This window comes from Homarus americanus, unplaced genomic scaffold (genome assembly GCF_018991925.1).
Source record: "Homarus americanus isolate GMGI-L3 unplaced genomic scaffold, GMGI_Hamer_2.0 scaffold367, whole genome shotgun sequence".
NCBI classification, from domain to species: Eukaryota; Metazoa; Arthropoda; class Malacostraca; order Decapoda; family Nephropidae; genus Homarus; species Homarus americanus.
In genome coordinates this window covers 714,955-732,193 of record NW_024743709.1, presented here as the reverse complement: position 1 = coordinate 732,193, position 17,239 = coordinate 714,955, and the positions used below count along the sequence as shown (strand labels likewise).

Below are 17,239 nucleotides of genomic sequence, written 5' to 3'. Positions count from 1 at the left end.
CACAGTAGCCGAACCTCTGGACGGTATACAAAAAAATCATTCATTCCTTTTACGACACAATGCAACACTAAAACCGGGTACAGCTGAGTGGTGCTGGATTAGTTAAGTTATGTTTCAGTCTTCAGTGTTGACATATTTACATTGGTTCATTGTTTACATGGTGAAGAAACCTGGATATAGGCACACCTGTTATTCTTTTGATATAGTGTTATAGTGAGCCCTCCTATGCACAATACCGTCAATATAGTGTTATAGTGAGCCCTCCTATGCACAATACCGTCAATATAGTGTTATAGTGAGGCCTCCTATACACTATACCGCCCACATGCCAATAAGTCTTGGAAAGTTTGCGTCGCCTGCCTTGTTAGTGACATACTTGGCACCTCTTCCACCACCGCCACCACCATCACCAGTGTAACTACCACCATCACCACCACTACTGTAACTACCACCATCACCACCACTACTACTAATACTTATACTACCAACATTACTACTACTACCACCACCACCACTACTACCACCACCACTACCACTACTACCACCACCAACACTACTACTACCACTACCACCACTACCACCACATCCCTAATCTGAAAGGAGAATCCAAAATAATAGAACTTAAAAGACTATTAGGAATTCATCTGCTGTTAAACTGTGCCCATGTTGCAACTTGTTGATTATTTTGGCGAGGAAAGTGAGGAAAGAGAATGATTCGTTATCCTGTAGTGACTCTTTGTTTACATTCGTGTCAGACCAAAGAAAACAAAAGACTCTACCTGTGTGTGTGTGTGTGTGTGTGTGTGTGTGGTCACTGGTCGCTAAGGTTTACCCCCAGACAGCTCAGTGAAAAATAAACTGTTGTTATCGATCTTGGTCACGCTAAATTACCGTCACTCAGCTGCACTCTCTGTCTCCCTTACCCTTCCCTCACTCACACCTCATCCCTCCCTCACTCACCCCATCCCCTCCCTCATTCTCTCCCTCTCTCACTCACCCTCACCCCTCCCTCCCTTACCCCTCACCCAGGATCTGTCAGCTGGATGTGATGCCAGGGAAAGATTTTGATGGGATTTTCTTCGGTGAAATTTTGTCTAGTCCTCTCACCTCTCCCTCCCCCACCCTCTCCCTCATCCCTCCCTCACTCTCTCCTTATCCCTACCTTACCCTCATCCCTCCCTTACCCTCAACCCACCTCACTTTACCTCACACTTCATACACCGTTCATTATGTAGGTGGAGGTAAGGAGTTGTCGGTGGTTCGATCCCGGGGCGTCCCTAGTCAACCCAGCTGTTAGTGGTTACCTAAATACACAGTTGGGAGAGTGAAGGCGATCGAGTGCAGTGTCAACCCCGCTTCCTTCTTGTGTACCGAAGGCTTGGTGTACAGCTTGTGGATCATATGAAGAATAGCGTCCAGCTTATTTTGCCTTAAGATTAATCACGGTAACACTAATTTAAACTAACCAATCTTAAACCAACCTAACCCAACCAAATTGTAACCTAACCTAACCCAACCAAATTGTAACCTAACCTAACCCGAATAGTAGAATAAAGTTGAAGTAGGTTGTGGGAGAGCTTTATGGTATTTGCCCTAGAATAAAGATTTCGTCGGTGAGTAAATCGACAAGTTCCGAAAGTTTGAACTCGGTGGAATTCTTGGTGTGTGTGTGCGTGTGCGTGTGTGTGTGCGCGCGTGTGTGTGTGTGTGTGTGTGTTGTTGGCAGCGTCACCCAGCAACAGGTGTGGGTGACCGCAGTTGTGTGCACAGTGTCACGCATGCACACCTGGCCAGGAGGACACTCATCACCCAGAGCCCTTAGCCCTGCTCCCAGAGACCTTAGCCCTACATCTAGAGCCCTTAGCCCTCACCCAGACCTTATTAAGACCACATGATTATTGTGTCAACAGAACCCTTAAAGTCAGCAACAGAGGAGAATTTTGTATACGATCATTAGTTGTGTTCGTGTCCTGGTTCAGCTGGTGTGTCATGACTAAACTATATTTATGATACAAATTGACAGTCGCATTCCAACTGAGCGTTTTTCTATAATATTGTTGAAAATTAAAAAACAAAAAATCTTACTTCTACACCTTGTCAGCGAGGGTTTGCGAGAGATGTTTTTGTCAGCAAGCGTTGTTGTTGTCCGTAAACTAGAAGTGGCTTTCGTGGCCTTTCATATAAGACGAAGGTGGTGGAATGGATCAGTCGAGATCCAGCAGAACATGATAACACAAACAACACGAACGAAAGCAATCCGTCAGCAGGCACCAACGTCACATGACATATAGCGAAGAACTGTTTACATTAGCTCGTGTCAGTGTAGGTGATACTGTGTGTAAAGCCACTGGGTATAGTCAACTCCAGTAGTACACCTTAATACAGTATCAACAACAAGTATGAATATTGATATATATATGTGTGTGTGTAAGGATCAGTCTCACATAACATAAAAATCAACTCAAATCAACATGTAAATAAAATCTTTCATAAAATCGATGTCCAGTGAAGTATTTACCAGCACAAGACGTCAATAGACGAAGGGGCTAAGCAAACACGTCATAAAGACCAGCCAGCAGGAATTATATAAACAAATCACTAACCTGGCCAATGTTGTTATGGTAATGAGTGGACAGGTGGGGTCGTTACCTGTAATTTTGTGTTATTTGTGACGAGGATGCATGACATAACACACTGGTGATTAATGTATGAGTAAGCCTAGGTTAGGTTAGGTTAGGTGTTGTCGCATTGCAGGAAAGGAAGTACCATTTTGTTATCAGTAGAAAAAACTTAACGATACGCGTGACCGTGAATCGTACCTGGTGTAAAGTGGCGGGATACTGTAATGTAGTGAAGATTCGTGACTGGAAATAATAATAATAAAAAAATAATAATAATAATTAATCATCATCCTAGACGATACAGACTGTGCCCGCGAGACAGGATAAATATGGAACTAGTGAGGTTATTACTGTAAATTAATATAGTTACCGCTGGAGCCTGTCTCATGTCGTTTTCTTTAACACGGAAACCTCCTTTGCTTTCTATAACTGCCGTAAAATTTTATTATCATAACAACTCTTGGTCAAATTTGGCGAGATTTTCACCAAAAGTTCATCAGGGCGACCTTCTCTCATATTGATAAAATCTGCCAAGTTTGGTGACAATCTGGAAACTTATTCATGAGATTTTTTTTGGACAAACAGACACACAGAGACTGGGCCAAAAGCAACACCCTGTCACGCAATTGTTGGCAGGGTAACGTTAATAACTATAATATTAATTAAATTATTCCATTATTAATTTAGCAAAAATGTACATACATAATACATTTGAAAAACAATTACATTTGAGTTATAATTAATACATGTACAGTATATGCTGGGTGAGATGTAACGCCTGTATCTGTTATTGTCATCTGTAGGCTTCATAACACTACTACTACTACTACCATTCCTCTTCCTTTTACTACTACTAATAATAAAGAAATAAAATGTTAATAAAAGCGTAGATACTAAATTTATAGGAAGAATGAATAGATATATGAGGCAGGAAATTACACGTCTAGGATGGTGATGTGTGTGTGTGTGTGTGTGTGTGTGTGTGTGTGTGTGTGTGAGAGAGAGACACAGGACACACGTGTTACCTGTAATACTTTCAGATAAATTTAATTAGGTGGACAGGTAAGGAATCACCACCCCGACCCTTACCTCTTCCATCAGCGCCATAATAAACACCTTTTTTTCTACCCCTCAACAACGCCAATGTGTTTTACAGGAGCTCCTTTTAATTAACCTACGAGATTACCTGACACTTCCCGTTATCACCCTTGGCAAGCGTACCTGTGTGTGTTTGTCAGAGAGAGAGACAGACAGACAGACAGAGAGGCAGACAGACAGACAGACAGACAGACAGAGAGACAGACAGACAGAGAGACAGACAGACAGAGAGGATTGAGTGATTGCGGTAATAACGTCCTTGGCGGCGTAAATGGGGAACAGGAGAGGTTGTGTGTTAGTGGTGTGGGTGGGTGTCAGTCAGTCAATCTACCTGTCAGTCAGTCAGTTAATCAGCATTCATAGTTAAAGGGTAACTGACACACCTGTACATGAGAATGCTGTCAGGCCAAAGGAAACAAAGGAATCGGGATTTGCGTTCATAACTGACGCAGGTGTACACACAAACACGACACAGGCGAGAAGTTGTGAGTGAGTGCGTGAGTAAGTGAGTGAGGCAAAGCTATTACTCATTGTGGTGGCAAAAACAGCGCGAAAAACTGAACACAGAATATAGTGTTGAGAGGGAGGCACCAGGAATCCCCCACCGCACTGCCCCGCCCCGCCTCACCTCTCCCCACCCCTCCCCACCCCGCTCCTCCCCTCCCCTCCCCAACCCACCCCCTTCCCTCCCCAACCCACCCCCTTCCCTCCTCCGCTTCACCGACTACAGGAAAAAGTAAGGGAAGGTTATAAGTCGTCTTTTTCCACAGAGGTAAGGAGTGTGTCGGCGCCTGCACCCTTCGACTCCTGTCTCCCCCTGCCACACACACACTCCCTCCCTCCCTTCCCCTTCATTCCCTTTATTTATCTTGTTTTAAATTACTTTGTCTTCCTCTACCACCCCATGTTTCCCCTCCGGTCTCCCTGTGTACAAATCCAGTCTACGACCCCCTGTGTACGATTTCATGTGTACGACCCAGTTTACGACCAACATGTGTACGACTTCCTGTGTACGACCCCTTGTGTACGACCTCACTTTACGACCCACTTGTGTACGACTTCCTGATTTCCTGTGTACGACCCCTTGTGTACGACCCCAGTTTACGACCCACTTGTGTACGACCCCAGTTTACGACCCACTTGTGTACGACTCTCTCTACCTCTCAACCCCGAGGAATACAATACTCATTTGCCAAGAGTTTTTGTCAGAGGAGGAAGTTGTACTGTGTCTTATCTTGACATACATGTGTGTGTGTGTGTGTGTGTGTTTATCTAATTTCAGTCGTATAACCAAAATTTATCCACTTAATCACGGTTCATCTGTAGGCAATTAGGTGTCAGTAGCGGCCCAAATATTTCACTTTTGATGCGTCAGTTTGGAGAGAGAGAGAGAGAGAGAGAGAGAGAGAGAGAGAGAGAGAGAGAGAGAGAGAGACACACACACATATTAAATATACACCCTAGGTCGTTACCCCACTTACCTACATATACCAACTACCACAACTACAACTATCTCAGCTACCACCACCACTACCAACATTCTTGGCGCCTAGAATAGCTCACCCGTGAGATTTATGAGAGCTTCACGGTGCAGCAGCTAATTTGAAACACTGAATACTCGGCATAATTCTCACTTAACCTAACCTAACCAAGAAACACACACACACACACACACACACACACACACACACACACACACACACACCTCCGAGGAAAGACTTTGTGTTTTCATTGAATGGGAAAATTTAATGTACGAACTTTTATAAATATCAAGTACTGTGGAGTCTTACCATAATTTTGACGCCATTTTGATTACTAGGAAATTCGGTTAAGAGGAAAATTCTGTTTCGAGGAAAATTCAGTTAAGAGGAAAATTAGAAACTTCTCAGTATCCGAATCTTGGCCCCACAACGTTAAGAGTTTTATCTTGAGGTTCAGAAATTTAATTATTTTTGTATTCAACTTGTAATTAATGTATCTAGGTAGACCTTTGTTTGTTATATCACCTTCTCTGTGTCTGGCTCTCTGTCTGTCTGTGTGTGTGTCTGTCTGTGTGTGTGTCTTTCTGTCTGTGTGTCGTCTGTATGTCGGTCTGTCTGTGTCGTCTGTCTGTCTGCAACACACACACACACACACACACACACACACACACACACACACACACACACACACACACACACACACACACACACACACACACACACATCCTCCACCTAACACCATTACCACCACCACTATCACCTCCTACACCATCACGCCATTATATAGACAACATCACTTCCAAACTTCCTGGAACCATCGGCGTTTATCATGTAGTGTGTGTGTGTGTGTGTGTGTGTGTGTGTGTGTGTGTGTGTGTGTGTGAAATAAGTAGAGGCTGTAAATAACCTCACCTATCCTCACCTCGCCCCATATATCATTAAGGTATTCAATCATCAGGTGAAATAGCTGTAGGTGGAATGATAATCTTCAGGTAACCCGTTCACCCAGGTGTCCCCTAATGAGTGGCAGGTCTCCCTCTCACCTGTGTGTTGGGAGCTGTGATTGGTCTAGACACTGAGGTTGATAATCTTGATCGATCATTGGCTGGGTAGGTGGCACGTCTGGCACTGTGCCTTGCTAACACACGCCGTGGCCCTGGCCTCTCGTAGCTCTGGAGGGTCTTGGTTTAACCCCTTTTGAGGATGATGGTTTAAATCTGTAAAATGATGGTTTAACCCTTTTGAGGATATTGGTTTAATCCTTTGATGACTATGATTTAACCCTTTGAGGACAATGGTTTTAGCCTTTGAGGGTGATGGTTTAATTCTTTTATAATGACGATTTAAACCTTTGAGGGTGATGGCTTAAACCTTTTGAGGAGGATGACAACACAAGGGTGTAACTATTCATTTATATTATTCCTTGTGGACTTCATCAGCAATAGTGACTTGTTTTGCTGTGTTCGTTAGCGATGTTGTCCGGTTAAATGAGGATCTAAGGCTAAATGATGGTGTCCGGTTAGATGTCGGTATCCAGTTAAACAAGGGTGTACAGTTTAATGAAGGTATTCTGGTTAAATGTTGACTTCCGGTTAAATGATGGTGTCCGGTTGAATATGAGTGTCCGGTTAAATATGAGTGTCCGGTTAAATGAGTGTCCGGATAAATTAGGGTATCCGGTTGTGGAGGGTCAGGGCCCTCTGTCAGCTCTCTGGATCAGCTGTTATTTGTCAACCTATAATACCAACTGTCAGGACGTGTTTCCAGCTGACATCATCTAATCTCACCTATCCGGAATTTGATCGTATCTGTCAGGAGCAGCAAGAGATGCCACCAGGATATACTTGCCAGCCAGCTATCAGGATTAAGAGGCGGGATAGGAGTTTTAAATCCCCTGGTAGGATGGCTGCTGGAGGCCGGGCGCTGGGCTGGGCTGCCGCAGCTCACTCTCTCTGATCAATACTCTCAGCTGCATCCTCAGCTCATATATGCGGTATATCCTCAGCTGCTGGCTTGTACCTGCAGCAGCATACCCCAGCATACCCTCTCTTTACGGGGGCGGAGCGAGGCGTGGCTTAGTCTGGTGCGTGGAGTAGTCGATGCTGCCACGCCCACACGCGCACACACACACACACATACATATACTTTCTTTGGCTGCTGTCTTCAGAAGGTTGGTTATTGTCGTGCAAGTCTTTGTCCTTTAATCTCTCTCTCTCTCTCTCTCTCTCTCTCTCTCTCTCAGGTGGCCACTGTGGTGTGTGGTGGAAGCAGGGTTTGTCAGACACAGTAATTAATGGTCACTTAAATTGTGTTATTATCGTGGTTATGATATTAACCTCTTGTGTACGTTTTATATTAATCTTGGTGTGTGTGTGTGTGTGTGCGTGCGCGCGCGCGCTTGGGGGAGGATTGTGTTTGTAGTCATAATAATAATACTTCACGGTTTATTAACAAATACAAAGGCCATAAGCTAAAAGTATTACAAATTAAATAATAACAGATATAATATACAATAAGGGAGAGTGAGAGAAATGGTTTTATAACATGGGATCTCTGCACAGTTACAGCTCAAAGGTGAGAGTGTGAAGGATTGAACACACAAATTATCTACGAGTTGTTGATGAACTTTTACATTGGATGGAATGGGGTTGTCTGTTGTTATAGCATGGTCGTATGGGCTGGATGCTGTGATGATGTCAAGTAGCAGCAATTAGCAGACGAGGGATCTCAGGCTGTAGAAGGAGCCGGTGGCGAGGATAGTGTGAACTGACAGACAGAGTTGAGAGGGCCAGTTGAACACCTTTTCATATGTGGTGTAGGAGAGAGGTAGAGAATAATCTTGCACACTTTTGCACTCTAGGACTCCTCTTTGTGTAGCACTCAAGAGCTCAGACGCAGGAACTCGAGGGACTTGAGACGACGGAGGAGGTGAAGACGATAACAGGAAGATTTTGCGTTTGTGTTGATGTGTACTTTCCACTACAGTTTGTTTCTTATACTCACGCCGAGGAGCTTGGTGGAGTCCATACTCTCGAGGGGAGGTGGATGGATGGATAGATGGATAGATAGATAGATAGATAGATAGGTAGATAGACATTATTCAGCAAAATCTCCGCCATACAAGGTAAAAATTGGTTCAACAAGTATATTATCGATGCCAGTTTACAATCCAGCTGTTATTTTATTATTGGTCAACACACACAGTGAGGGTCGACCATTTCCTTCTCTGGTCTGTTTGTTGTGATGGCGACGGAAGTTTTGTGACCTGGGGAGTTATTTTTGACCATTGTTGAAGCCTTTGTTGTGTAGTTTTAATCTGAGACACAATAGACGGGTTTAAAGTGTTCTGCTAAATATGAGTATTATTATTTCCAGTATGTCTTAAAATCCGCTAATCCGAAGAGTGCTTTTCCCTCCCTCTCCCACAAAAAAAAGTTCTGGTAATCCTGATTTTACTGCGGCAAATTGCGGCAAATTAACCCCCTTCCCTCCCCCCCTTTGTTATTCAGGTGCTAAATCATGTTTCTTTTAGTATCAGTAGTGTGAAGTAATTACTGCCTAATCAATGTGTGATATTATTATTATTATTATTATTATTATTTGTATTACATTATTATTACTATTTATTATTATCATTATTATTATTATTATCATCACTCTTCTCCCTCGGTGTAACTAAGGTGTGTTGTGTTACAGGTGGAGCGATGGTGTGGTGGCATGGTGGCCCCGCAGGCTTCACTGTGGTGGCCTGCCTGGTGCTCTATGTCCTCGACCTACCTGGGTGAGTACCTACTTGTGGCCTGCCTTACCTGAACCTAGTGGCCTGCCTTACCTGAACCTAGTGGCCTGCCTCACCTGAACCTAGTGGCCTGCCTTACCTGAACCTAGTGGCCTGCCTTACCTGAACCTAGTGGCCTGCCTCACCCGAACCTAGTGGCCTGCCTTACCTGAACCTAGTGGCCTGCCTCACCTGAATTTAGTGGTCCTCCTTCCCTCCCTCAAACAGTGGCCTACCTGTGTGGCCTGCTCGCCTCCAAAAGTATCTACGGGGGTCGATGAATGTCAAAATGAACACTGTGACTCCTTTTGTCTCGGTAGGGTCGTCAAAATTCTTCGTCCATTGTGTCATATTATCTCACACATAATCGTAAAGATACTTATTATGGAGAGTGTTTCTGTACCTTGTTGTCATCTCCGTATAAGAATATTTCACCTTTTTTTTATTGTATCGAGTTGATCATTCGTAAGCAATACAAATAGCAGAGGCTCAATGACTGGTCCTTGAGGTACTCCACTCATCGTCATCTTTCCATTCAGATATTGTGTCTGTTTACTATTCCTCTTTATTTACTATTACCGAGAGAGGAACACACACAGTTAATAGATTTATCACCTACAGATAGATTGTTATTCCTTCGCAATCTCTCATAAACCATAACCCAACCCAACCCAGCCCAGCCCAACCCAACCCAGCCCAGCCCAACCCGAGAAAGCCCCAGCCCAGCCCAGCCCAGGCCCTAGCTCCAGCTCCAGCCCAGCCTCCAGCCCAGCCCCAGCTCCAGCCCCAGCCCAGCCCAGCCCAGCCCAGCCCAGCCCAACCCAACCCAGCCCAACCCAACTCCAGCCCAACCCAACCCAGCCCAACCCAGGCCCAACCCAGGCCCAAACCCAACCCAACCCAGCCTAACCCAGCCCAACCCAGCTCAACCCAGCCCAACCCAACCCAACCCAGCTCAACCCAACCCAACCCAACTCCAACCCAGTCAACCCAACCCAACCCAACCCAACTCCAGCTCCAACCCAGCCCAGCTCCAGCCCAGCCCAGCCCAACCTGCAGCTCAACCCAGCCCAGCTCTAACCCAAACTCCAACCCAACCCAACCCAACCCAACCCAACCCAACCCAACCCAACCCAACCCAACCTACAGATAGATCTTTTAATCTTTATTCTTTTTCAAAATGTCTTTAGTAACTCCATCAAATACCTTCATAAAACCGCATTACGTTACATTTACTGCAGTGCGATATAAGGCGGACGGAGAGACGGGTTCTGTGGATGGAGGAGTCTCATGCGTGGGAGGGGAGGGAGAGGAGAGGGAAAGGGGAAGGGGAAGGAAGGGAGTTTACCAGACGTTAAAGGGAAAGGAAAATGTGTAAGAGGATGAAAAGTGAATATATATGAATGAAAAATATGTATAAATGTATAAGAGGAAGGAAACAATGTGTATAAATGTATAAAAATGATGAAAAGTGAATGTAATAACGGAAGCTGCAACTCTACTTGGCGTTTAAGTATATGTAATACGTCCACTGTCTTGTGTATTACCCTATTAGAAGCAGCGGCCACGAGGGAGAGACGTAAGAACCTGATGAAGTATAAAATGATGAGAGAGGAGAGAGAGAGAGAGAGAGAGAGAGAGAGAGAGAGAGAGAGAGAAGGATATTATCTCTTAAATATGACTCGAGAGAATAATGAAGTGTTAATTTAAGACAAAGGAGGTGGAAATAAGTGGTTTTTATACACTGGTGATAAAGGAGGGGAGAGGGAGAGAATGATGGAGAGGTGTGGAGGGAGGAGAGTGTAATGAAGAGAGGGTGAGGGGGGGATGGTGGAGAGGTGTGGAAGAGAGCGTGAAGAATTGACAGTATGATAAATAGATTTGTTTATTTTGAATATGCACGTATAGACAGATCGACAGACACATACATGCATACAGACAGACAGACAGACAGACAGACATACGTATATATATAGACAGACATACATAGTAACACACACACACACACTGCTTGGCCAGGCACAAAAGGGACTCTTAACTCACCAACTTTCATGTTACAGTAATTGATTTAAGGCGAACAGGTAAGATGCTTGTGACGTCAACAATGGTGTTTATCCTCTGGTCACCTGAGAGAGGGAGGGGGTGGGGGGGCTCCTACAGACACCACACAAAGCGATGGTGACGCACTGTGTGAAGTCGACGGTGAAGGTGGTAGAGGGCGAGGATGAGTCTGTGGTGAGGATAGGGGTGTGTCTGTGATGAGGATAAGAGGGGCGTGTCTGTGGTGAGGGATAAGGGAGGTGTGTCTGTGGTGAGGATAAGGACGTGTCTGTGGTGAGGATAAGGGCGTGTCTGTGGTGAGGGGATGGGGCGTGTCTGTGGTGAGGATGAGGGCGTGTCTGTGGTGAGGGATGAGGGCGTGTCTGTGGTGAGGATAAGGGCGTGTCTGGTGAGGATAAGGGCGTGTCTGTGGCGAGTGTAAAGGGTGTGTGTGTGGCAGTATAAGGGTGTGTCTGTGGCAGGATAGGGCGTATCTGTGGCGAGGATAAGGGCGTGTCTGTGGCGAGGATAAGGGCGTGTCTGTGAGGATAGGGCGTGTCTGTGTCGAGGATAAGGGGCGTGTCTGTGGCGAGGATAGGGGCGTGTCTGGTTCATCTTAAAGTGTAACAAGCGTTGGGGACTCGTTCATCTGTGTGTGTGTGTGTGTGTGTGTGTGTGTGTGCTTGCTTGCCTCTCTCTCTCTCTCTCATAAATGTTAAATAATCCAATATAAAACAAAATAATACCAACATATTTCCTTAAACTAATCTTAAAACAATTGTCATAGTGGCTTATTCATTTAACTCTTACGTGTATATTCTTGTATTATGGCAACAATGGATATATATCACGTCGACTGAGAATATATATCTAAGAGACAAAATGTAGCTTAGAATTATATTAGAATTGTTATTATATAGAACTGAATTATTTTATAGTGCATGATATATAAGAAATCATAATATATAATCTACAGGAAGATATAATTTACGGTAGAATAATGATGTATTGTTGAAATATATGATCTAGATCGTTATATAATTTTACAAGTGAATTTGAATATGTTCGTTGTGTCTGTGTGTTTGGAAGTGTAGTAATTATCTGTATTTTTATTTTTATTTTTATGTATTTATGGTAATTGTGTGTATTTCTATTTATTCTTTTGGCATTTGTGTTTATTAAAATTTTTCTACGAGTTGTGGTAACTATTTAAGTAGGATATATAAAGCCGGGTTACATTGTGGTTCTCGTGGAGTCGGTAAGGGTCGCGTTAAGGATATATATATATATATATATATATATATATATATATATATATATATATATATATATATATATATATATATATATATATATATATATATATATATATATATATATATAATATGTGTGTGTGTGTGTGTGGTTTAATTGGCTTTTTTTAAATGATAAGATGTACGTTTTGTGTGTGTGTGTCGGAGGATAATCACAATGGTTTTCCCTCCAGCACCAGCCTTCACCCCCCCAACCAGCCTGACCCCCCCCTTGCCCCAGCCTGCCCCTCCTCCAGCCTGCCCCTCTTGCCCTAGCCTGCCCCTCTTGCCCTAGCCTGCCCCTCCTCCAGCCTGCCCCTCTTGCCCCATCCTGCCCCTCCTGCCCTTGTGATGGTATCGTGGTGGCTGGACCTGTAGAAAGAGATGGACCATCAAATTTCCGCCGTGGTCACTACCAAAGGGGCTTGGGAGAGACGGAGGGGGGAACGAAGGAGGGAGGGACGGAAGGAGGAAGGAAAGAGGGAGGGAGAGCTGCCTGACGATGCACCACCAGCAGAATCACTAATCGCTGATGTTGTCTTTTTTAATTTATTTCCTGGAGTACTCGAGTGTCGCGTGTAACAACAACAACAATAATAATAATGATAATAATAACAACAACAACAACAACAACAATAATAATAATAATAATAATAATAATAATAATAATAAAAATATTAATAATAATAATAATAATAATAATAAATCTGTTAAACATCATGAAAAAATATTGTTCTAATCTTATTTCGTGCAGTAAAATGGCACTAAACACATTAACGTGTAGAGTAGAATGACTGTTGTGTGGTGGTGAGTGGTGATGGTGGTGCAGACTGTTGTGTGGTGGTGAGTGGTGATGGTGGTGCAGACTGTTGTGTGGTGGTGGTGCAGGCATGTTGTGTGGTGGTGAGTGGTGATGGTGGTGCAGACTGTTGTGTGGTGGTGAGTGGTGATGGTGGTGCAGACTGTTGTGTGGTGGTGGTGGTGGTGAGTGGTGGTGGTGCTTGACTCTTGGTGGTGGTGCTTGACTCTTTATTGCTGGTCATTCTACTCGTGTTGATGACCATTGAGGGTGTCAGGTATGAGGGCTGGACTGCCACCACCACTGAGGGCTGGACGACTCCCTGCCACCACCAAAACATGCACAAGTTGGCAGGGGGTGTAGAGGTTGGCAGAGTGTACCAACTTGTCTTAGTCAACGTTGTATAAGCACTAAAACATACTTACAAACGACTTATAATGAGAGTTATTTATGTTAAGTTTTGAGTGACGAAGAAGGGTGGGCGAGGATGGACGTAGGTGGGCAGGGGTGGGCTGAGGTGGGCATGGGTGGGTGGAGTGGGAGTAGGTGGGCGAGATGGACAGGGCTGGGTGGAGGTGGGCAGGGGTGAGCGGGGGTGGGCTGAGGTGGGCAGGGGTGGGTAATCTACATATAACTGGTGGTGATGAGGATTTTTAATTCTTTAACACTTAATCTGTTTGTTTACCTTAGAGCAAAATACTTGAGTGGTGTGGTGTGGCTTGATGATGTGGCCTTATGATGTGGTGTAGTGATGTGGCTTGGTGGCGTGCTGCAACTATTTCTGGTATCAGGCATAGATTCAACCCCGGTTAAAGAGAGTAAAGTCCAAAATGGCGTCATAACTCCCTGAGACTCGACCCTAACACGAAGCGCCCCTCTTAGCTTGTGTTAGAGCAGAAAATACAAGTTTATAATCTTAGTAAATGTGGAACCTTTCTTCTTCTTCCTCCCCCTTTCCTTCCTCTTCTTTCCTTCAATTTGCTCTTATTACCTTCGTCCCTCCCTCATTCCTCCCCTTCTTCCCTCTCCCTCTCCCTTCTCCCCCTCCCCCCCCCCTCATACCCCGGGAATGACCCTCGCTCTCAGGGGAAGTGAGTGAATTCGGTGGTGGTCTGAAGCTCCTGTCGGGGGAAGACCTGAGTCTCCTGCCAGGGCTTCACTACCCAACCTGCTTCAGCCTGCCTCCTCCTTCCTTCCTCTGCCTCCCTCCTTCTCCAGGTCACTCCCTTCCCTCCTCTCTCTCTCTCTCTCTCTCTCTCTCTCTCTCTCTCTCTCTCTCTCTCTCTCTCTCTCTCTCTCTCTCTCTCTCTCTCTCTCTCTCTCTCTCTCTCTCTCTCTCTCTCTCTCTCTCTCTCTCTTTTGGTAACAGGTGTGCTGGTTCGTTAATCATTCAGGAAATAAACTTGTCAGGTGTTGTCGTGATAATCGCCTCCATTAAGTCTTTAAAACACAGTGATGGTTTGTTTTACACACTCACAGATACTGTTTTGTTGTTGTTGTTGTTGTTGTTTTTGTGCAGTTGTTGTTGTTGTTGTTAAGTGATGGAAATAAGTTGAATATAAAACCGATTTTTTTTTACTTAGAATTATTTATTGTTTATTGTGTTAATTTGTTTGTTTGTTGGTTTTGGTTTGGTTAGAGTTTGGTTATGGGTAGGGTTTGATTATAGTTTGGTTAGGTTAGGGTTTGTTAGATTATGGTTAGGTTAGGTTATTGCAGGCCATGAGCTTTAAATAACCCTATAATGTGATTTTAATCCGAAAAATAACAAAAAAATAACATAAAGAACAACTACAACACTGAAGAACATTACCCGTTATTGATGTTATTCAGAACCGTTCATAACACCCGGAAGTGATTGAACTGTAACTGGGAATAAGTGGAAGAAATATTGATGCATGAGTAACTAAAAGGAATTTATTGATGGAATAATGACAGGTTAGTCGCACAGAGGCACACACACACACACACACACACACACACACACACACACACTGACAGTAATTCATGGAAACATAAAATAAAATTGGTTGAATATGAAGCATTGGCATCAGAATATTTATATGAGTCAACAATTCTGGGGTAAATGGGTCATCTTCTTCTTCTTCTTCTTCCTCTTCCTCCTTTTTGCCGTCGACCTGTTCCTCCAAATCCTCCACCTCCTCCTCGCCTTCCTCTTCCTCTTTATTCGTCGTCTCGTCTTCCTCCTTCTCCTCTCCGCCTTCCTTCTCCACTTCGTTCCTCCTCCTCCTCCTCCTCCTCCTCCTCCTCCTCTTCCTCCTCCTCTTCCTCCTCCCTAATATTACATTTGCGAGGAGAATTTTCCACAGAACTGAGCAATTTGGAGCGGATCACAGCCTGGGTCACATGAGTGGTAAATTGTAGTGTGGTGCACCAAAGGAGTTAGCTGTATAGTGCGTAGTTCGGACGTGTGTGTGTGTGTGTGTGTGTGTGTGTGTGTGTGTGTGTGTGTGTTCAGCAAGTTACCACAACACTTCAACACAGGCAAATAAACACTTTCTCTCATTAATTACACCAGACAAAGACAATTTAGGAAGAAAAGGTATAAATTAAGATTAAGATTTATTCTTCTGTGTCTTACCCTGCAGGATGGCTGAAGGGAACGCCCAACGACGCTTCCTGGAGCAGAAACTGAAGGACTATGATGTTAATGTGTGGCCTGGCGGTGCCGAGAGATATGATACACGTGAGTACCTTCCTGTCATGCTGAAACTGGTGGTCCTCCCTCATGCTGGGGGCTGGTGGTCCTCCCTCTCATGCTGGGGGCTGGTGGTCCCTCCCTCTCATGCTGGGGCTGGTGGTCCCTCCACTCCTCATGCTCAGGGCTGGTGGTCCCTCTCCCTCATGCTGGGGCTGATGGTCCCTCCCTCATGCTGGGGGCTGGTACTGGTCCCTCCCTCATGCTGGGGGCTGGTTGTCCCTCCCTCTCATGCTGGGGGCTGGTGGTCTCTCCCTCTCATCTGGGGCTGGTGGTCCTCCCTCTCATGCTGGGGCTGGTAGTCCCTCCTCATGCTGGGGAGCTGGTTGTCCCTCCCTCTCATGTTGGGGGCTGATGGTCCCTCCCTTTCATGCTGGGGGATGATGGTCCCTCCCTCTCATGCTGGGGGCTGGTTGTCCCTCCCTCTCATGCTCAGGGGCTGATGGTCCCTCCTTTCATGCTGGGGGATGATGGTCCCTCCCTCTCATGCTCGGGGCTGGTGGTTCCTCCCTTTCATGCTGGGGGATGATGGTCTCTCCCTCTCATGCTGGAGGCTGCTAGTCCCCCCTCTCATGCTGGGGCCTGCTAGTCCTATAAGCTGTACCAACACAACAATAGGGTGTCCGCGGGCAGTTATCTCTTGTAATTCCTTGGCTAACACAGACACACACAACAGCTGGAGTAATGTGTTAGGATAGGTAAGGGTTGGTTAGGTTAGGTTGACTCTTCACCAACACTTGACTGTCCAACACCTAACTCGCCAACACTTTAATTTGTTTTACTTAGTTTTTATTTTTATTCACTAATGTCTTATTATATTATGTTTCATTAATCTGTTTATTTACAGTTTTTTTTAATATAGTTTGTTTAAAATTTATTTACAATTATTTCACCTTGAATGTTTTCCTCACCTGTCCAGTTTATTTGATTTCCTAATTTATTTATTTTTTTGTGTTGACTTATTTGTTATTTATTTTTATTGTGTGTGTGTGTGCGTGTGTGTGTGTGTGTGTGTGTGTGTATGTATGTGTGTGTATGTGTCTCTCCCAGGGCACGGCCTCGCCAACTTCACTGTGCCTCACCTCCCGGACCTCCTCAGCACCTCCTCCTACCTGCCCTACCCCCCCGACCGTGAGTATTGTCTCTCATTAATCACCTGTCATGCACCTACACCACCTGTCATGCCCTACCTCCACCACCTGTCATGCACCTACACCGCCTGTCATGCACCTACACCAACTGTCATGCACCACCTCCTCCACCACCTGTCATGCACCTCCTTCACCACCTGTCATGCACCTCCTCCACCACCTGTCACGCACCTCCTCCTCCACCACCTGTCATGCATCCCTCCTCCACCACCTGTCACGCACCTCCTCCTCCACCACCTGTCATGCATCCCTCCACCACC

At 45.0% G+C, this 17,239-nt stretch overlaps 1 long non-coding RNA gene across 1 annotated transcript in view; it reads left to right on the top strand.

The window, feature by feature from the left end:
* LOC121877488 overlaps positions 1-16,952 on the top strand; it is a 29,435-nt gene extending 12,483 nt beyond the window's left edge. The window contains exons 2-4 of the long non-coding RNA XR_006091006.1: positions 8,897-8,981; positions 15,719-15,816; positions 16,879-16,952. This is a non-coding gene — a long non-coding RNA (uncharacterized LOC121877488). The remainder of the gene's footprint in view (positions 1-8,896; positions 8,982-15,718; positions 15,817-16,878) is intronic.
* Positions 16,953-17,239: the final 287 nt, after the last annotated feature.